This window comes from Sphaeramia orbicularis, chromosome 8 (genome assembly GCF_902148855.1).
Source record: "Sphaeramia orbicularis chromosome 8, fSphaOr1.1, whole genome shotgun sequence".
NCBI classification, from domain to species: Eukaryota; Metazoa; Chordata; class Actinopteri; order Kurtiformes; family Apogonidae; genus Sphaeramia; species Sphaeramia orbicularis.
The window spans coordinates 39,398,560-39,421,351 of record NC_043964.1 but is presented as its reverse complement, the minus strand read 5'-3'; the positions used below and the strand labels follow the sequence as shown (position 1 = coordinate 39,421,351).

The 22,792-nt window shown below is 37.2% G+C and overlaps 1 pseudogene; it reads right to left on the bottom strand.

Annotated features, from left to right (window-relative positions):
- LOC115424842 (H(+)/Cl(-) exchange transporter 7-like) overlaps nt 1–22,741 on the bottom strand; it is a 28,570-nt pseudogene extending 5,829 nt beyond the window's left edge.
- Nucleotides 22,742–22,792: the final 51 nt, after the last annotated feature.

Sequence of the window (22,792 nt, the reverse complement as noted above, 5' to 3'; positions counted from 1 at the left end):
AGAATTACTCACCCACTGAGCTCCAGCCCCAATCAAGGCATATTACCAGGGTCCGCCCAGATCTAACAGAACAGAGGACACAGACAAAAATTCATCAGCAGTCACACCCTCTAGTATTCACTGCTTATCTAATCACTGCATACACACAATGGGTTCAATTAGATACATGTTTTATTTTCCCTCTGGCAGCTTTGAATAATTAACAAATAAAAAACTGTGTGTGTGAATGCCTACATATTCATTATGTGGAGCTTTATATTTGCAACAGGCTGCCTTTTTCCACAGGCGACGTTCTGGTGTGAAAACAAGTGTGAACACCACTTAGCAGATGACTCAGTGAAATGTGACGGCATAAGGTGAGAACACGAAAAACATGAAGAGCTAATGAACAATATGTAACCGAATGTGTCTGCTGGTCAGTCGTTAGGTGACAAGCATTTTCCCTTCAATAAGCAGCGTTCGTTTGAAGAAGCACGCATAATGATCTGAAAGGATGCATGAGGCATAGGAAGTGGCAGCTGCTGCTTCTTGAGACACATGCAACTACCCAAAGCAATGAGATCCAAGCAACAGGATTTTTAAAGTGTAATTCTTAATATGAGGCCCTATTGACGACAGATGAAGGGGTTGATGGTAAAACACCTCTTTTCACCATGGAAATGAAAACATATTTGTCTTGTCCCGTGAACACAGACACTAACCGAGCCATTGGCAGTGATAGAGGCCAGCAGTATACCACACAGCCTCCCCCAGGCAGCTCCTATTAGCAGAGAGGGGATGAAGACTCCGGCAGACACCGCCAGGCCGTATGTCCAACACGCCAGGAAGAAATAAGTCAGCGTGAACAAGCCTAGGGTCAGAGGATTATAGGTGCCTGTAGGACACAGAGGAGAGAGACTCAGGGTAAGTGAGAGGATGATTACGCATAATGTTTCCCTTGTTACCCATTACAAACTCCTGTACTTCCTACATGGACTCTTATAACATTTCCAGTTGAATCAGAAGGATGAAAACAAGAACCAGTTTCCAATTTGTCTGATTCATCTGTAAAGTATGTCTCCGAGCTTATCAGTTCCTTTATTAATGCCAGCATATTTTTCTGACAGGTCCAGCCTTTTCTACAAATTGAGATTCTATATTGTGTTCAATTCTGACATAATAAAACACTTACTTTCACACTAAAAGTGTTGCTCCTGGAGGATTCTGTTGGGTTTCTGTAAATTGGCTTATAGGTCCTGGTTTTGACCACTCTATATATAAAATGTCAAGAGATAACTTTCCTTGTGATCTGGCGCTATAAAGTAAAATTTGATTGATTGAGTGATTTAATTGGTTTTCCCCTGTAAGTCGCTTTGGAAAAAAGCGTCTGCCAAATGCGTAAACATAAACATAAACATAACATAAAAATCAGGTGTATTTTTCACCAACAACACTAATCAGAAATCAATTTTTAAAAAAGCACCTAATAGGCAGAATCAATAATGGTACTGGGAACAATAAAAATGTTATCAATCCCCATCCCAAGTAACCACATCCTGACAGCAGTAGTTACATGAAACAGTATTGCATATTTAAATAAAACTACAAATAAATTGTTATAGGTTACTGAGAAATAATACTGACTTACTGAGAACTACTTTAAAAAGAAATTCAATGACATTACAAATCAAAATGCTAGTGACTAAAATACATCCTTTTCAGCAGAAGCTTATATCTAGAATATACCATCGATTCTGTCATTTTGCATCTTTGCAATTGTGCAGAACTGTCCTGCTTTCTATAGTTTCTTGACAATTACGGTTATCAAAGCTGTTGAAGGAAATTCGACTCCATCATCTAACAAGGAAGCTCTCTAAAATGAAAATTAAAACTGTGTGTGTGAATGGGAGACCCCAGGAAGAATAGCACTGAATCATCAGTTGCTAATGGGGATCTTAATAAATGAAATGAAATGAAAAATGTTCAAAGCACTGTTATGAGGTTTGCACTGTGGTAGTTTAAGGTGTTTGGACATTATCACTTCATTGCCCAGTTAAATACATTTCTTTAAAAAAAAATACAAAAAATGTACTACGTTATATGATGTTGATAACATGTTCACAACATTCTGGTGATGCGTGAAATTCAGATGGAGAGCAAGTAGTCAACAGAAAAATTAAGGAGATACAGAAAGTGTGGACTATGCCAATTAGACGATAGTAAGACAAAAGGACTAACACGAACTGAACACGTTGGACATAATCCTTAGGTTAAAAAGAGGAGCTGTTTTTCAACCAGACTGAAAGTTTTTCCAGTTAACAAGGCAGTAGAAACCACCACTACTACTGCTACTAGTGCCAGTGCTAAAACTGTGACTAATACTGCTACCAATTACTACTACTACCACTACTATTACATCCCATTGTTGTTACTACCACTACTGCTGCTGCTGCTGCCACTTAAAGCAGTTTCAACTGCATTTATGTTTACCTCCCATACCTCCCTGTTTGTTGTTTGTTAGCAAGATAACTCAAAAAGTTATGGATGGATTTTCATGAAATTTCCAGGAAATGTTGATACTGGCACAAGGAAGAAATGATTAAATTTTGGTGGTGCGTGGGGGGGGGGGGGCAGATCTGTCTTGGCAGAGGTCTGCGCTCTCCAAGTGCTTTTCTTGTTTTTTCTGTTTTACCGTTCATAGCATTGTTTTTAGCTGTTTTTTTTAAACCTGTGATTGCACATGAACAGTTGAAGTGCACACAATACAATTGAAACTAAGAGTCCCAAGCTGTTTTCCAGTGTTGAATTTCTCGACTCATTAACAGCGACTGTTTTCAATTTAAGACTCAATTAGTTTAAGAAAATCTCTCTCTGCCCTTCACCTGCAGCTTACACTGTGATGTGAAGTCACCTGCAAACAACCCAGTGTGACAGGCCAAAGTACACCCCCAGGCAGAATATACCCGGGTATAAAGCGGCTTAGACCAGAAACATCCCCCCCACCCCCACCCCACAACACAGATCAGATTGCACCCCCATGATATCGATGTGTTGAGTGATATACACAAGAATTACTTAATTTTTCAACATTTTATTCTTGTTCAGCTTTGTTAGGTAAGTGAAGTGAGAAAGGCGACTGACTTAAATCTTATAACTCTAGCAAGTCCTCCCTACAGTATAAATGTTGAAAGTTAAACTATAGTCTGGCCTGGATGGCTATAATTCTGGCCTGAGTATTTTACACCCCGGGTATAGTTTGGCCTTGGACAGTTTATCCCTGGGGTTATACTCTGGCGTGAGCCAAACAATCAAAATGATAGAGTGGACTGGGGCTATACTTTGGCCTGTAGGGGTATAATCTGGACTGGGGGTATGCTTTGCCTGTTTGACCGGGTCAGGGATACATGCACACACAGTCTCTCATAGCACTCCCTCCTGAGTACATGACCTTGAACACAAGCACAATCGTTCTCTCGATTTTTCTTTTTTTTTTCTTATTGTTTTTTAATTATACACAGATTGGATGACGGTTTAATTGTGTGTAATTTGTTACAGTGATATTAAAGAAATTGTATTCTATGTTGTCATCAGTGTTTAACTTTGAACATTTATATAGTATGGAGGACTTGCTAGTCTTAGAATTTGAAGTTTCATTATGATTACATTTATCATATTATGAACAGCAAATTAATTGACATTATGTTATATTTGCATTATAAAAGTTTTGTTTTTAATGTGCTTTATTTAATGTGCAAACACTACTGAGAAGTGTGGTCATAATCTTTGATCTTGAGGAAGTCTATATTCTTTTCATGCTTAAGGTTTTTCTGGTTGAAGTAATAAAAGTAATTTACAGTTTAAGATTAAGGTCAGTTGCCTTTCTCACTTCACTTACCTAACAAAGCTTAACAAGAATAAAATGTTGAAAAATAAACTCATTCTTGTGTATATCACTCAACACTACTGATATCATGGGGGTATATCTGGCCTAGGCCGCCTTATATTCGGGTATATTGTGGCCTAATGGCATACTTGGCCTGTTACACCGGTGCTTATTACATTTTGAACAGGATACTTTTCAATCAGGAACCTACTGCATTCAAAAGTCATCTTTACCTGCAGGATTGTGGAAGAGACTGCGGACACTTCTTTCAGGAGTGTTGAAAAAGGCTGTTGCCATGGAGTTATACTCTCCATCTGCACAGAACAACTGAACAAACAGACAAAGAGTGTGAACAAAGAGACGCTGCAGCAGCACAAAGACTCTTCCTATAACTGTGAAGCCTCTAAGTGCCATCTTCTGGCTGAAATATGATTCCAAAATGCAGAACATGAGGACATACACGAATCAAAGAATGATCTACAACCTATACTTGTTACTGAAATGTGGGTGGTTGCTTAGTGAGGCTTAGTGAACTGAAACTGAAATAGCCGGTACAAAAAAGGAAGCAAATATGTTCCTCTGCATCTAAATCTGCATGTTTGACTAATTTGCATGTACATGTGTCGTGCAATGTCTTAACAAAAGAAGAACCTGCTCCATAGGTACAAAGTTACCAACTCATGCTATCTCTGACAATTCATTTAAACAATTACAAACAGCATCAGATATATTTTTTTAAGCTTGCACATGTCGGGGGGGTTGTGTGTGTACCTGTAGTGGGTATCTCTTCAGTGTGTTCAGGGCCCAGAGGCTGACAGTCATTGGAGAAGTAGATCATGGTGAATGAAACTGTGTCGGTTTACTGCAGCAACGAGCATGGCCTCCATCACTTGCAAACAAGGCCGATGGATGTACCTGTGGCATACAAAGCAGATGACAAACACTTATAAACCCTACATCTAATAACATGAATTAAGCAGGTGTTTCCTATTTGATTATGTATATCAGTTTCAGTATGACTTTCCCAAGAGACAGAGGGTTTCTGAGGTGCAAGCAAATACAACGGTGTGAAAAATCTGACAGATTATGCCTCTTGGCATTATTCTACAAAACGGAATCAAATTATAATACAATGTGAGCGAACGCAGGCTTTTGTCTTTTTTGCAAGTCACTATGTCACATGACACAGGGGGTATTTTTAGAAAAACACTTCCAGAACAGGTAGTAATAATGACATTCACATATTGGTTCGAAGTAAAGTCCGTCGGGACATACTGTATTAGGAAGTCAGTGCTGTCGTATTAAGGTTTCAGACGGATAATAAACTTCCCTATCAGCCTTAGTCAGACGTAAAAGAAGCAGTCATTACAGATCATTACTTGAGTAACACTACTAAAACCACACCAGGTCTAGCATTATCAGCAAAATCTGCTTTGAGTATGAAAAGCAGTAATAGCCTATTGAAACTTCTGCACTGGAAAAGTAACTAAATCTGTCAGACAAAGGGAGTGAAAACAAGTACAATGTTTGACTCCGAGATATAATTGGCAAAAAAAAAGATGATTAAAGTACTTGAAATTTGTTGAGAACAGTAGTAGTAAACTACTACTGAGGTAATTGTCTTTGGAGCCAAAGAGAAACGACTGCAGGTCACCACAGAGCTTCAGTCTATAGACCTAAAAACCACCAACCAGGCCAGAAATCTGGGTGTAATGATGGACTCAGACCTAAATTTTGAAAAACACATCCAGGCAGTCACAAAATCAGCCTACTATCACCTTAAGAACATCTCAAGGATAAAAGATCTGATGTCTCAGTAGGACCTGGAAAAACTAGTCCATGCATTCATCCTCAGTCGGCTTGATTATTACAACAGTGTCTTTACAGGTCTACCTAAAAAATCCATTAGACAACTGTAGCTCATTCAGCACTCTGCTGCTAGAGACACTAAGACCAGAAAAGTGAACCACATTAGTCCAATTCTGAGGTCCTTACACTGGCTGCCTGTCAGTCAGAGGATAGACTTTAACCCTTTCATGCATTAATTGTGAGAACCTTAGTCAAGATTTTTTTCTTCAGTGTTTTTATTCCTCCTTAGGCATGAAAAAAACAATGCGACCGAGTTCCATTTTTCTGTGGAGTTACAAAAATATCCATGCATTTAATTTTTGAAGTAAAGAAACGTGTTTAAAACTAATATCAGAGAGGGATGTGAAAACAATGAAATAAAAACATGTTTAATGCTGCTAATCTGATGTCGTCTCACATTTTAACATATTCTAATGCTATTAATTCCTCACTTCATCGAGATAATGTGCAAAAAAAAACCTTCTTGTCTAACAAATAACAATTGACTTACACTCAAACATGTCAGTGCAGATCAGGTTTATCAAGAACAGCAAAGTTATAGTAATGGTATGAATGTCAGGATATGAGATGATGCGTAAGTGTCCACTGTGTTGGCTGATATGGAACTAAAACAACTAAACCCATTAATATACAAGAGAACAGCTGGAGAATAACTGTTCACTGGAGTGACTTATGCATGAAAGGGTTAAAGTTCTGTTGCTGGTCTGTAAAGCTCTGAATGGTTTAGGACCAAAATACATCAATGACCTCCTGACTCAGTATGAACCCACCAGACCCCTCAGGTCATCTGGATCTGGTCTTTTGTCAGTTCCCAGAGTCAGAACCAGACACGGAGAAGCTGCGTTCAGCTTCTATGCTCCACATGTCTGGAACAAACTCCCAGAAAACCTCAGATCAGCTGAAACTCTCAGTTTATTTAAATCCAGGTTAAAGACCCACCTGTTCTCAGTTGCATTTGAATAGAGTTTGTATTCATCAGTTCAGATCTGCACTGTTCCTTTTAAGCTAAAAGTTTTTATCTGTTTTATCCGATTTTTTGTTTGTTTCTTCGTTTTTCTCATGCCTATACTTTTTATTGCTTCTGTTGTAATGCTTTTAATCTTTTATGTAAAGCACTTTGAATTGTCTTGTACATGAAATGTGCAATATAAATAAACCTGCCTTGCCTTGCCTAAACTCCTGGATTAAATTCCACCTCTGATATCAATATCTTGTTCACATCTTCTTAATAAAATCAGCATCATAGTTTCTAATAACATCACTCAACACCATCATGTTTCAAACAAAGTACTTTTCTTTGGTACATCAACAGCTAATACCCCCAAAAACTACTAACTAATTATGGTATTAAATAATTCTGTCCTGTTAATTAAAATCCTCACAGTGCCCAGTTTGTTGCTGTATTTTTTGTAAACAAAATCCATCATGAATTTGTTTTATGAGGATGATTATTGTTTATCTCCTCATGCTCATAATTAGACGGTGATGACATTCAGAAAGCACACACACTGTGCAGCATCTATCTACAGTAACAGAAACAGGTACTGCAGGTCTCTTAGGAGAAGTCCCCACCCTGATACCTGATCCTACCTGTTCTTACACTATTTTTAAACACTTCAAGTACAAGATGCTGATATTCGGAGAAGCTGTTTTTTCAGTACTTGAAAACTTCCTTATCCCTTTCCCAACCACTTACTGACAACAATGATGAACAGACATAGCAATATGTTGTTTCTGTTGGCACACCATGCTATATGAAGCAAGTGGTTCACTTTTTTTTAATGTGTTCCCTCTCTGAACCTTACCTGATCCTGAAGATGGTAAGCCAGTAGTTGAGGAAATTAAACAGAGCCCCCAGCAATCCACCTGCAGGGAATATGTACAAAAATGAAATTATGCACAGATAAGACAACTACACAGCAGCTAAAGTGTTCTAAAAACTAGAATTACACAACACAAACATGGGTTTACCTAGAGCTCCCATAGCGATGAACAAGGGAATCTCATAGAGGTTGTAGGCCATACTCTGAAAGTAGAACAATGTCATTTTTTTTTTCTTTCAACTAAAAAAACATTTAAAAAAATCACTATGCATGGTGTAATAAAGTCTTCATGTTTCTCACTTCGCTCTCAAATCGTCCAAAATTGATGAGACCGGGGTTGGACAGGTCACCTGGATTTTTGTGATAGATACTCAGGAAGAAGTTCAGAGTGAAAGTTGAGATCATGGAGGCAAAGAACTTAGAATAAAAGAAGAAGGGAAATGGATGAGAAAGGAAAACACCGGGAAAGGAGGAAGACAGTGATTAGGAGCAAACATTTCCAATACACTGATCTTCAATCTTATTTTACAGAAGACGCAGGAGTCGAAATTGGAGGAAAAAAAAGATAGAATTTGAAAAAATACTCCTTCCCTCTCGTCACTCTTTCATCGTGTTCCAAATCAAAAGAATAAATATACATAGAGAAGACCTGACATTTTTTCACACTGCTTCTGTGACAAACCACAGAGTAGATCAGATGTCATATCTGACTGAATCAGTATTTACAGCAGTCAAACGCAAACTTAACCCCTTTCACCACGTGGTACATTATCACCAAGCCAGTGATGACAAAAAATATAAAGCACTGTTTTAATATTCTAAAATAAAATGTATGGCTGGACAATGTGACTTACTATCCTCCATGTCAGCATCTGGTTCCAGAAAGACGCTCCTTCCTCAAGGGAGAACAGAACACCACCTGTCAGCCAAAACACAAAATCACAGTGGATAAACCTTGAAAACGATTAAAGGAAATAAAGTATCTGATGTACTGATGACATTGCCGAGCCATCCACTTGATTATGTGACATCCAGTAAATGTTGCTGAGTCATTAATGTTTTGCAGAAGCTGAATATTTACTGAATAAAATGGTTTACTCTTGTAACGTAAGTGAAAAAGTTCTTTTTTAAATCGCTAGTAAATTAGTACAGTTCTCACACTTGTCATCTTGATCACAACAATAAATCATCACAATGAAAATGTTGCATAAAAGTATCTATGTTTGTTGAGGAAATTGTTGCTTTGTCTAGGTTTGGCATGGAGTCAAACTGTCAAACATTTGAGCTTCCAAACAAAACTACCCTGCCCACAGATTTCAGACTGATTAACAACAAATCATATGAGGTTGCTGGATATTTACCAACTGGAGCTCCAAAAGCAGCTGAAACTCCAGCAGCAGCTCCTGCAGAAACAAAGTCTCTTTTTTCTGTGTCCCGCCGGAAGTATTCAAAAATCTGCAAATACACAATAGGTACAAACATTTACAGAAAGAACAAGTGTTCAGAGAACGCAAACCTCCGCCAAGCACCCTGAATGGTGTGCATGTGTGGATCGACTATTTCTTTTTAAATTAAACAGTTTCAAGGTTGTTCCATACAGCAGAAAAAGTTGAAGCTTGGTACCAGTCATGTGCATGTCAAATTATATTAAATTCCAATCAATATTTGTTGAGTCATAATGAAAAATGTGTCGTAAATGGGATTTTCAATGTTAAATTGAAATGTCCACAGAGTCCACATTCCACAGTGGATGTGGACAATTTTGTGCCAGATACAAGATATTGTTAAAAGCTACGGGTGGATCAAATTGGACGCTAATCGGAGTCCATTTTGAATTTTTTATGAATTTTCGAAAATTGCTCGATGATGAGAGATAGGAAAATTTGAGATTTTGTGACCTTGCTGTAACATTGAACTTTGGCTTACTTGGCCCAAAATTTAATGGGTTCATTCCAGGGCCTAGGCCTATCTGTGGGTAAAATTTGGTAAAGATGGTTGTAATTGTTTTGGCGGAGGTAACGACGCCAGAATAAGGAAAAGTATGTTGCTTGTAAAGAAGCTTATGTGTTTGTGTGGTACTCTGTTGAATCATAAAACCACTCCTGCCCAGAGCACTAACCTTGAAGTCTCTCTTTAAAGACGTGCTTCTGCCCTGTGAGACTCCTGCAGCTACAACAGCGCCTGAGTGAATCATGGGACCTTCCTGTGGGATTATGTGAAAACAAAATAAAAGGTATGAAAGATAATTCTTGACTGCAAGTTTGAAAGTTTAGCTGAATAACAAATATGAAGGCAGATGGATAGAAAAACCTTCATATACAACATCCAAACAAGTGAACATGTTGAATCTGCAGTAAAGTTTACCTTTCCAACAGCAAGACCGCCAACCACTGAACATATCACACCGCAAACTTTTACCACCAGAGTCTGCAGAACGTAAACAAAGACCAATGAAATGAAAAGGAATTAGAATTCCCCTCTCTGTTAAAGGAGTAATATTTTGCTTTTTTTAAATGGAATTATGGATTTTAAAACATTTCCTTGTGGTCTACATAAACTGTAAATGCTATGCTTGGGTCTGAATTCTTGTTTAACCCTTTCATACATAGTGGTCACTACAGTGTACAGCTACTCAAAGCTGTTCTCTTGTATATTCATGGACTTTGTTGTTTTACTAGCATATCAACCAACACAGTGGACGCTTATGCAACACCCCAAACATTACAATTCATACCATTACTGTTCCTGTTCTTCCTAAACCTAATCTGCAGTAACATATTTGAGTCTAAATCAATTGCTAATTGTTATTAGACTGTAATTTAAATCTCTTTTAAAACAAAAAGTTGTTTTTTTTGTTGCATATTATCCGAGTGAGTAATAATGACTAGTATTATTATGTTAAAATGTGAGGAAACATCACATTTACAGCATTAAAAATGATTTTATTTCATAGTTTTCACACAGTATGTCAGTAAATACATGTTTCTTTGCTTCCAAAATTAAACGAATGGTGTCCAGCTGAGGGGACATTTTTGTAACTCCATGAAAAATAGTTTCATAAAAAAATCTCAATCACATTGTTTTTTTCATGCCTAAAGAGGAATAAAAACATTCAAGAAAAAAAATCTTGATTTCGGTAATCCTAGTTCATGTATGAAAGGGTTAATTAAACTCCACAGACCCATTTAACCCTATTTCTGAGTAATGACTCCAGAAAGGCTGTTATGAGCACTGGCCCTTTAAAATGCAAATGAGCCACTTCATACCCCGCCCCCTTCAGGTTGTTGGCTGTGCTGCTCTGTCCCATTCAACCACTTGTGTTCATTAATACAACCAACAACTGAACATTTTCGGTAATTGGCTCAAAGTTTGGACATATTTTCAGTATGGACTACAACTGCTGCTGCTGATAAACAATTATGGCGTACTCAGAGAAATGTTAATCGGAAGTCTTGACCTTATATGTGCAAATGTCATGACGTAACTTGTTAAAGACGTAACAAATTAAGTAGGAATTAAAACAGGTTGTAGAAATCCACACTATTTTTGCCAAAATTAATATAAAGATAGTTTTGCAGCACCTGGAGGGTTCAAATTCAAACTTTATGAACTATTAGGGTCCAAATACACAAATAAATGTACCAAAGACTAATAAAAGTGGGTTTAGCAAAATATGACCCCTTTAAAACAGTGTTTCAAGTGATTCCAAATAGTGGTCTATTTGTACCTTGAGTCGCACCACCCTAGGAATCTTGACCCCATTCAGGTAACACTTTATCTGAGGGATTCCACTTCCTGCTGCGATGGGCTGGAGGAGGGTTAAAGGTGGGTCAGGTGAAGAGGAAAGAAGAGTCAGTGTCAAAGAGGAAATTATTTAAATGCAGATTATTAAAGACTGAACGAGTAAAATCTCTGTAAGAGACTGACTATGGCTATTCTGAAGTTAAATTGTGGATTTAAAGACTCAGAAACAAGCAATGTGAACAGTTATAGGTAGTGAAAACTAGAGGGTTCACTGACTGCTAATCATGTGAAACAATATTCAAGACTAACACTGCAGAATTTTTAAGGGTAAAGAATATAATTGAAACACTTCTTTACCTTGTCTCATTGCAGTGTTGCCATGGTAACCTCTCTATTGCCTCATCAGCCGTTAATATACCTCGGCTTACCAGAAGGGCAAGAATAGAGAAGCCCATTCATCTCGAAAAATGTTCAGTATTACACATGGTCAGAGGTTAACGGGGGCAGACATACTTTTGCTTAATCAATTTTCACTTCCACATTAGAATGAAAGGTTTGTGATTCAAGGATTTAACAGTTGGCAAAAAGCTCCTTCTATAAATCTCACTTCCCATTGAAGAAAGCGATCAAATAAACCAAAGCGAAAGACAACAGCTATTTACATACCCTAAAATACACACAAATTATGTTTCTCAGCCAACATTGATGATGGTTATTAAGTAGCGCTTTGTTAAAAATATTACCATGTAAGTATATTATACTTATTAGACGATTCATGTGTAATTTTAGCCAATTTTCAAGCATAAACACTTCTGGTTGTTGTCAAATTTCTGAGATTTCTTTTGATTTGGAGTGTTTATTTGATGAAAAACATACTAATACATAATCTGTGAGATTGAGGGAGTTATAAAAGACATTTTTTACAATTTTGGGACATTTTACAGATGTAACAATTAACTAAGTATTTAAATAGCTGGCATATTAATCTATAATGAAATTATCTTTTAGTTACTGCGTTCTAATAAAGCATTTGAAGAATGTCATCCTTCAGTCTTACCTCAAAAAATGCAACTATGATGGCTCCCACCATGACAAAGGTCGAGTTGAGGACGGCCCAGAGGATGAGAGAAATAGAGAGGCCGCCAAATTCTGTAAACCTCTCTATGTCTGCAGGGGTCAGAGGTCAAGGAACAATCTGAGGACTCTGAAATCACATGACTAAAAAAAAAAAAAAAAAAAAATATGGCCAAAGAGCTCAGTGGCCAAAAAGAGTGTTGAGGTATACTGAATGAAAATGACACAGGGAAGGATGATTACAAATACAAATACCCAAACAGAAAGTGGCGAAACATATAAAGCATTATTATGTAACTTTGAGTAAGTAAATCACTTCTAACTATTACTGAAAAAAGGGGAAAACTAACATTATTGTCTCATTATGCTCTTATTCTCTCATTTAAAATGCAAAGTGTTAATAAGTGTCAGAATATCTCGGACAAAATATCAGGATACTTTCTTTAACCACTTGATATTTAATCCCAGCCAGCTGCTCCACCACGATGTCAATGAAACAGGCGATGAGTCCCGTCAGAAAGCCAATGAGACCACACACCACCCAGCGACTGATTTCCAGGCAGCGGAAACCCTAAAGATACAAAATGAGAGAGGAGGGAATCAAACAAACATTGAAGGAGTGAAGACACACTGCAAAATCAAAATCTTATCAAGTGTATTTTTCTCATTTCTAGTCAAAATATCTCATCACACTTAAAATAAGACATAATCACCTAAAGAGTAACTTTTCAGTGAGATATAAGAACTTATTTCTAGACAACAGATCTTGAAAATCTTATTTCAAGAAATTTTACCAAGATAATTTTCACTTGTGCCATTGGCAGATTTTTTTTTGCTTAATTCAAGATTTTTTTGTTTAATTCAAGCAAAAACATCTGCCAATGGAACAAGTGAAAATGATCTTGGTTAGATTTCTTCAAATAAGATTTTCAAAACCTATTGTCTAAAAATAAGTTATTATATCTCACTCATAAGTTACTCTTTAGGTGATTATGTCTTATTGTAAGTGTGATGAGATATTTTAACTACAAATGAGAAAAATACACTTGGTAAGATTTTGATTTTTGCAGTGCAGAATGGAAGTAGAGGAGAGGAAAATGAAAAACAGGGATTTGGTTTGCATATCATTTATTTACAGGTAATTTCTGTCACACTCACCATATGACTCATCCTCCTCTCTTCTTCCAGAAACAGCTGGTTCTCAATGTTATCATAGTCCAGACTCTGGAAAAGACAGAATTAAGTTTTTTCCACTTTATTTTGTTTTCCTAAACACAAATATATACATTAGATCAATGTTGGTAACTTTACTGCGAACAAGAAATATGTTAATACAAAGCTGATAGTTGTGTCAGTTGTTGCCAGTTTCGTGCTGAAAGATTATTGGCCTCTTTGTTGCTTAACATGTTTCATATGAGACTATTTTACAACGTTTTTAGATCTGACTGACAAAAATACTAGTCTTTGGTAACAGTTCCCATAAAAAGTCACTAAACATTCAATCTTGATGAAAGTACATTCATTGGAAAACAATGAACACATTTAAAATACTGGGTCAATTTTACCTCATATTTAAGTGATAGCAGCTTCTCATTATGAGGGATTTCTTTTGCTCGGCCCCTAAGAGAGTCCTGCAGAGAAAAACACAGACAAAACAGACATCACACACCAACAATGACCTATGACCTTCGCTTTGGGGAATCATGTGAGGGACTGCAGGGAGCTGGAAACAAAATTATCCGAAATCCAACATTTTGACACAACAGCAGAGAAACAATTTTGGATCATAGTCTACAGAATGCAAGGACATAAAATTTTGACCAACAGACACAGTGAACAATAATAATAATACTAAGGCAGACTGAAGATGGTGTTACTAATGATAAAATACACCAATACTTCCTCCAGACCAGTCCGAATGTTTGTAACCCAAACAAAAAGAATCACTGTGTAATGTTACTGTAGGCTAATTATTGCTGAAGGAAACATTGGTGCAAGTAACGCATCTTTACACCCACAACACATGCTTACAATTCATTTCAGAAAAACACATTCAATCTACATGCATGTTATGTGAGCAACAACTACGGTGAAGTCAAACGAATAGCAGTTCACTAGGAAGAAAAAAACACATACACACACACATACACACATACTGGAAATAAACATTTCATTATAGCAAACATCAAGCAAATCACATGCATGCCAGTGAAAACAGAACTGAATCTGATGGTTTTTGTCATGGTCAGAAGCAGACAACCTTCTACAATCAGCCCTGAAGCACCAGTCATATGGTCTGTTACTGTTATGGTCTGTTTATTTTGACTAACTTTTCCTACATTTGAGCCATAACAACTGTTTGGTAATATTGAGGGATAAGTGAACATCATCTGCATTTAGAACTTTTTTTTCTATTTTGTTCTAGTTTTGCAATATGACCAACTGAATTAATGAAATGACCCCCCCCCCCCTCCCTCCTGCTGCTTATTTCATGCTCCACGAGTGTATAAAAGCACAATTAAAGCTTAGGAAAGTTTGTGTGTATTTGAATGAGAGAGGAGGAGTGAAACAGATTAGTGTGCACACTGCAAGTTAAAGAGGTCATATTTTGTTAAACCCATTTTATTAGTCTTTGGTACACTTATTTGTGTATTTGGACCCTAACAGTTCATACAGCTTGAATTGAACCCTCCAGGTGCTGCAAAACTATCTTATATTCATTCCGGCAAAAATCGAGTGGATTTCTACAACCTGTTTTAATTCCTGCTTAATTTGTTACATTACGGCATTTGGACATATAAGGTCAAGACTTCCGACGAACATTTCTCCGAGTATGACATAGTTGTTTATCAGCAGCAGCGGTTGTAGTAAAAACTGAAAATATATCCAAACTTCGAGCAGATTACCTAAAATGTTCCGTTGCTGGTTGTATTAACGAATGCAAGTAGCTGAAGGAGACAGAGCAGCACAGTCTAAAACCTGGAGGGGGTGGGGCGTGAAGCGGCTCATGTGCATTTAAAGGGCAAGCACTCAAAATGACCTTTCTGGTGTCATTACTCTAGAAATAGGGGTTGAAGATGGACCTGTGGAGTTGAATTAATGAAGAATTCAGACCCAAGCATAGCATTTACAGTTTATGTAGACCACAGGGAAATGTTTTAAAATGCATAATCCCATTTAAAAAAGCAAAATATCACTCCTTTAAGTTTAAGAAAAAGTTTTTAGCCAGGTTTTAATTGTGTGGTCACAATAAAACTTAGCTAACTACAAATATTACTATCCTGGATTTAGTAGACTACTAGCCATGAATGAAACAGAAGGATCTCTGTGAGTACTTTTTCCCCACAGTGAGTCATAACCTCCTCTTAAAAGCACACAAAGAATTAGAAAATGAATGAATGAATTCTTTCAGGGAGTTTCTCAGTCTTGAACTGAACTTACTGTAACTCCAAAGAGCTATAAAGATAAACTTCATCACACAATTTCATGTGAAGCTAATTTGACCACATACTCTTTGGCTTTCAAAAGTTTTGCAAAATCTTTAGTCACTTTGTTGTTTTTCTGTGAGCGATCAGTGTTTGGCATCAATCAGCTTCAAATCAGACCAAGCGGCTTGCAACAATTTATTAGCAAACACATGATCTTTATCAGTTCATCATTAAAAATGCATCACAGGCATAACAGATAATTTCCAGGCATGTGCCTTTTCAGACACTGGATGAGTCAACTGTTCAGACTATTTGTGGGTCATTTGTGTGTCAGCTTCAGCTGTGTTCAGCAGGAACCAAGAACACATAAAAATAAACACATTAACGTTGGAGCCTTGAACATTATCTCAGGCTGCATCTCAGTAACAGGCTTAAGGCAGTGGATGTACACAAAGTCAGCAAAACTAGATTTATTGTCATACTTAACTTTGCATTAAATTACAGAAGTATGGTAAGGTGAGGTTACACTTTGTTTGGTACTATATGTTTAATTTTAACATTAACAGGTAATTGATTCATTGATTTTCTTGTGTATAGCTACAACGAGGATTCTATTCTATAAGCTGAACGAATAATACTACTCAAAGAGTTGGTGCTAAGCGACTTGATGAAGTAATGTTTGACTGATAGGAGCAAAAGACAACAGAGAGAAGAGTGCGATGACGGCTTGGGTTTAGACTTTACCTCATCTGACGTTATCTCCTCTTCCAATCCACCGTGCTGAGTCTGCCTATCTGAAATATACTGCCTCCTCCAGACTGCTACAGACCACAGACATCACACACAGTAACAGAAATATGTGTATATAGCCTGATGTAGCACTTTACAGCATAGTGTTATATCAGTGAAAAGATGTCTGCGTCCAGCTGAAAGTAACAGGGGTTCGAAACCACAAAAACCTTATCCTGTATCATGTGCTTTCATGGTGCAGTGTCAGTATCATTTCTACTATCTTTTGATGAAAATACAATCCTTCCCCTGAGGCCATTCAAGCACTTGACTTTCTTCTGCAGTTGGATGTGATCTTTGTAGGCAATACATATCTGTGCCCTGTGATGGTAAAAGTCTTACACATACAATCAGCTGAACCAGTTTAAATCTATCTTAAATACGGTCACTTTATTTCCAACCAATCCAACTAGTTTACACATTAAAAATTGTCATTAGATATAAACAGGGAAGTAAAGACAACTGATTTCCACTTATGGTCCTGATGTTGCACACAAAGTAGCAATGAAGGAAACAGGAAGTTGGATTGTTCCATCATGTTTCTATATTGGCTAACTTTGCTGATTTTATCCAGTCCTAATAATTTTATTAAGATGCATATTTGCAATGTATTATTTACCATAATAAACATGAGGGTAATCATATATCTTTCTATTTGCAGATATATAAAGTAGTAAAAAAACTATCAAGCTAACATTTCTTAATACTTGTCTGGCTATAATTACGTGCTTCATGTAAGTCATTTAATTAAATTAATGCTAATGTAATCACTTGTGGTCCCTCGCAAATCTTGCTGTTACAGTTACATGCCATAACACACATGGAAACCCCCGAAATGAATGCTGTGTGAGTGATAATGCGTTTAAACTGGTTCAAGCATTCAGAAACATGCAGCATTACAAAACACCAAAGTCAACTCCACCTCAAAGTCTTATTAAATCATGACACAGCGCCTTGTTATTGCTCCAGGACTAACAGCTGTAGCCTCCATGCTAGCTGTACCTGTCTGGAGAGTCTGGGCTGCTCAGAGCCGTTCAACAGCGGTGTTCCCTCCCCGGCTGCCCCGGACTCGTCGGTCCGGCTGGACCACGACACCTTCTTGTGATGTTGGCCATGCTGGCCTCCGTGTAGCTCACCACGAACTGTCGATAAATTATTTCATTAACTTTCAGTGGCTGCTTGCTAACTGGCTCACTGTTTATTCCTCTCAGCTCCCCATGGTCACGCCTGTAACTCGTGACGCTGTGTAAGGCTCGCGTGCAGGGCCAAAAATACTAGGAACGTTGCATTCTGGGACTTGTAGTTTTAATGTAAGCTTCCGTTTGAACTTGTATAACAGGGTGTCAAACTCATTTAGTTCAGGGGCACATACAGCCTATATGATATAAAGTGGGCCAGACCAGTAAATATAATAACAACAACAACAATAATAATAATAGGTTGATAACTTTTGAGTGAAAAAAGTGAAATTCCATAATGAAAATAGTTACATCTACAAATTGTACTCAAACATAACATGAACAACCTAGAAGCACTCGAGAGCACAGACCTCCGCCAAGGCTGATCATGCCCCCCCCCCCCCCCCACATGGCCCCCCCACCCCCGATCACCACCAAAATGTAATCATTTCTTCCTTATCCCATTTCCAACAAACCCTGAAAATTTCATCCAAATCTGTCCATAACTTTTTGAGTTATGTTACACACTAACGGACAAACAAACAAACAAACAAACAAACTAGAAGCACTCGGAGAGCACAGACCTCCGCCAAGGCTGATCAGGCCCCCCCCCCCCCTCCCCATGGGCCCCCCCACCCCCGATCACCACCAAAATTTATCATTTCTCCATCATCCCATTTCCAACAAACCCTGAAAATTTCATCCAAATCTTCCATAACTTTTTGAGTTATGTTACACACTAACGGACAAACAAACAACAAACAAACAACTAGAATCACTCGGAGAGCACGAACCTCCGCCAGGGCTGATCAGTGCCCCCCCCCCCCTCCCCATGGGCCCCCCCACCCCCGATCACCACCAAAATTTAATCATTTCTTCCTTATCCCATTTCCAACAAACCCTGAAAATTTCATCCAAATCTGTCCATAACTTTTTGAGTTATGTTACACACTAACGGACAAACAAACAAACAAACAAAACAACTAGAAGCACTCGGAGAGCACAGACCTCCGCCAAGGCTGATCAGTGCCCCCCCCCCCCTCCCCATGGGCCCCCCCACCCCCGATCACCACCAAAATTTAATCATTTCTTCCTTATCCCATTTCCAACAAACCCTGAAAATTTCATCCAAATCTGTCCATAACTTTTTGAGTTATGTTGCACACTAACGATCAGTGGCCCCCCCTCGTGGGCCCCCCCACCCCCGATCACCACCAAAATTTTATCATTTCTTCCTCATCCCATTTCCAACAAACCCTGAAAATTTCATCCAAATCTGTCCATAACTTTTTGAGTTATGTTGCACACTAACGGACTGACAAACAAACAAACAGACAGACAGACAGACAAACAAACAAACAAACCCTGGCAAAAACATAACCTCCTTGGCGGAGGTAAATATGAACAATCTGAAAATTCTTAAGTAAAATAAGTGCAATGTTAACAATATTATACCTTAGTTTATCATTTATACATGTGAATCACAACTTAGAGATCACAGTGGATCTACAAATACACAGATCATTAAATAACGGGGAGAATATTATTAAAATTCCACATTCTTCTCTTAAGACATTTCAGGTTATTCACATTTTTTTGTAAAAGGCTAGTCAGTAAATGTAAACATTTTCGTGTAGTTTTCCTTTTTTTTACACTAAAACAAAGAGAAAAAATTAAAGATTTCATTATTTATAGGTTATTATGATAGTATTTTACTGGTCTGATCCACTTTAGATTGAACTGACCTAAAATGATTTTAACATCCTTGATTGACAATATCTTTAGTGTAATTTTTACATTTCACAAATTCATCCCAGGGGCCGGATTTGGCCCCCGGATCGTATGGTTGACACCTGTGTTGTATAACGTCTTGCGATGTTCACACAATAAAAAATGTTATCATAATTTGTTAATAACGGGTTGATTTTACACTTATACAGTGATGACTATTCGACTTAGAATGTTTTAGACTTAGAGATCTAGAACTACTTTTGGGGTGCCTTCCAAATTATAATTTTTTTCCATATAAACCTTTCTTTAGTGATTCTGTCATCACCTATTATGATGTTTTTCTCAGAATTTTGTGTTACTAGGTGCAAATCTTATATTTTACTATATCTAATTCACTGACCATACAGATGCTCACAAAAACTCAGAGTAAATTCAAAGGTTATGACATTAGGTGGAGAAAACCAAAGAAACAGGGACTTTTCAGCAAAGCATATCATTAACTCAACATAAAAACAAGTGTCTACATCATTTGTGAAACTACATGGGTTTTATTAGGGAATCAATGTCGCAGAAGATGATGGCATTTCCAAGTTCATTACAGAGCCTCTAAATGTCCAAATGAGTCATAATCTGATGATGATGAAAAGCTGAGAAACTGCATTTTACCTGAATAATGGAAGTATACTCATAGGATAGTGGATCAAAAGTTATTAAACATTTAATCAGTAGATACTGATAGTTGGTCATAGGCAGCTGCAGTTTAGGTCACTGAGGGTTAACTTAAACAAACACTACAGACAAGTTACACATAAAAACCTTTATCAAGTGAAATATTATGCTCAAATACAGTCTTTCCAACTACCACTCATAAAGCATAACGATGCTGAAGTTTACAGTTTTTATGGCCTTAGTGATGTGTATCTGTACATCTGCTTTTACCACATTTTCAACATGGTAAAAAATGTCACAAATCATAACTTTCTGTTCTTGCAGAGCCAGAAAAGATGGTGTCAGGAGAAGTATCCCTTTAAACTAGGCTTCTGCTACAATAAGCTGATTTATTTTATATCCCATGGGAGTAATGATGAATTAAGCATGAAAGAGCCAGAGCTTGAAAACTGTTTTCCATTTAGCCCCGGCCTTTCACTCAAATGAACAGTGAAAATGTGATACTAATATGCTACTGTGAACTCTGTGAAACTCTTAACACCTCTAATACTCAAATGGAAACCTGACTCTAGTCTGCTGAACTCATGTATTCCTTCAAAATCAAGAGGGGAAATCATCTAAACATGTAGCACATGGGAAATAGGTTAAATGATGTGTAGTCCCACATTAAGTGTACTACAACACCTACATATCAGTGAGTCAAGGGATCTAAAATAAATAAATAAATAAATAAATAAACACAGTCATAACGACTTTCCTGTGTGATATTAGTTAGCCTGTACCTGTGTTTGGAAAGTTTAAAAACTTAAAGAATGAGGTTCTGTTTAAAACACTGAGGTGTGTAATGTATTTGCAATTTTGTCACCTGTTTTCCATTTGATTGTCCTTTCTGATTGTTTGATTTGATGTTGATTATATTCTAACATACTGGAAGAATCTATATAGAATGTCTATAGTGTCTTTTCATTCAGGAAGACCTTAGTTTTCAGCCTAGTCCAGTAAAATAATAAATGAGAAGCATCTATTCTTGTACACAACTTGGGCTGCAATTGCTGGATCTGAGTTGTGATCAATGCAGAACAATCAGCAAAGAAAAAGGGACGATGGTTTCATACAGTTTCATTCACAGGAACCACTGACTGTATACAATTAGTGGATACAGTAATCGTGATGTCATCCTTTGGTTTTCTTACCGTGTAGTTTGTGACTAAAACTGTAAACTTCATCAAGAACTACAAAACAAAGTCTTTTTTAAGCCTCTTTTTGCAGATACTGTTAACTCCAAATACTGTTGAGCTGTCTGTCATAAACAAATTTGGTATTAAATACAGAGAGAGACTCAATGTCTGACTCAGCAGGTGAGTGAGCTGTCAAAAAGTGTAAAAAAAAAAAATATATATATATATATATAATAAATGTCAAAAACTTGACAGTCCTATCAATCAAAGCCCAACACAGAAGATATCGAAGAGTGTTATTTGACCTGAGATCAGAAAAATAAAAGAGGAATTTAAGTATGGACTACTAGATCACTAGAATGAATATGACTAGAATGAGACCTGGAAAGACTGGAAACTGGAAAAAGTTTAATGTATATTTACAGGAGCCAGGGCTTTTTTGGAGACATCCCGATAACTGACAATGGTACAACTTTAATCTCCTGAGACCCAGGAAAGTAAACACTTTGGATTTTTTTTACATTAAATGTTGCCTTGATTGGAAACAGCACAATGCAACATTTTTTCTTTTAGTGTTTTTTTTCCTGTTTTAACGCATAAAGACCCAGCATTATTTTTATGTCAGTTCCTAATGAATTTTCTCTATATCTAACCTTTCTTAAGTGATTTGTCACCATTTATTTATAATATTATCCACTGTATTTGTATTTTATCAGTATAAATCAGGCATTTTCTTCTATTTAATTTACTGATCATGAAGATGTTAATTAAAACTCAGATTATAGTTGAGGGTTATGATATCAAAAGCAGAGAAAACTGAAGAAAAATGACTTTTTCAGTCAAACATATCATTAAGTGAACATAAATCAAGCATTTCCATCCACTGTCATTGATCCAACTCCATGGGTTTTACTGGTGAATCAATGTTGCAGAAGATGACGGTGTTTCCACGTTCACTACGGAGCCTCTGAACGTCCAAATGCGTCATATCTGATGACCATGAAGAGACAACACACTTTAATTTACACCAATTATTTACATGTATTGATAGGATTAGTGGATCAACAGGTATTAAACAGTTTAAAACAGTAGATACTTTTGGTTGGTGATGGATGTTCGGGTCTTTATGGGTTAAGCAAAGCTATGAAACTCTTGACCCCCACAGATGACAAAAATGTCTGAGTCTGAGGATAAGATACTTCTACATTGGCTTCATTTTGGAGCTGAGGTATGAACCAAGAAAATCAGAGGCTACTGGAAAATGATATCCATAGGAATTTTCCCCCAGAAGACTATGTTTTTCTGTATCTGTCTCTAGAAAAAGACAAACAACTTAAGTGTTGTATTATTTATTTTACCAAAAAAGCATGTGTAAACTTTTCCTCGAACTGTCCATAGTTTTAAAAACAAAGCATTAAATGCCAAAAAGCAATTATTTCCAACAAAT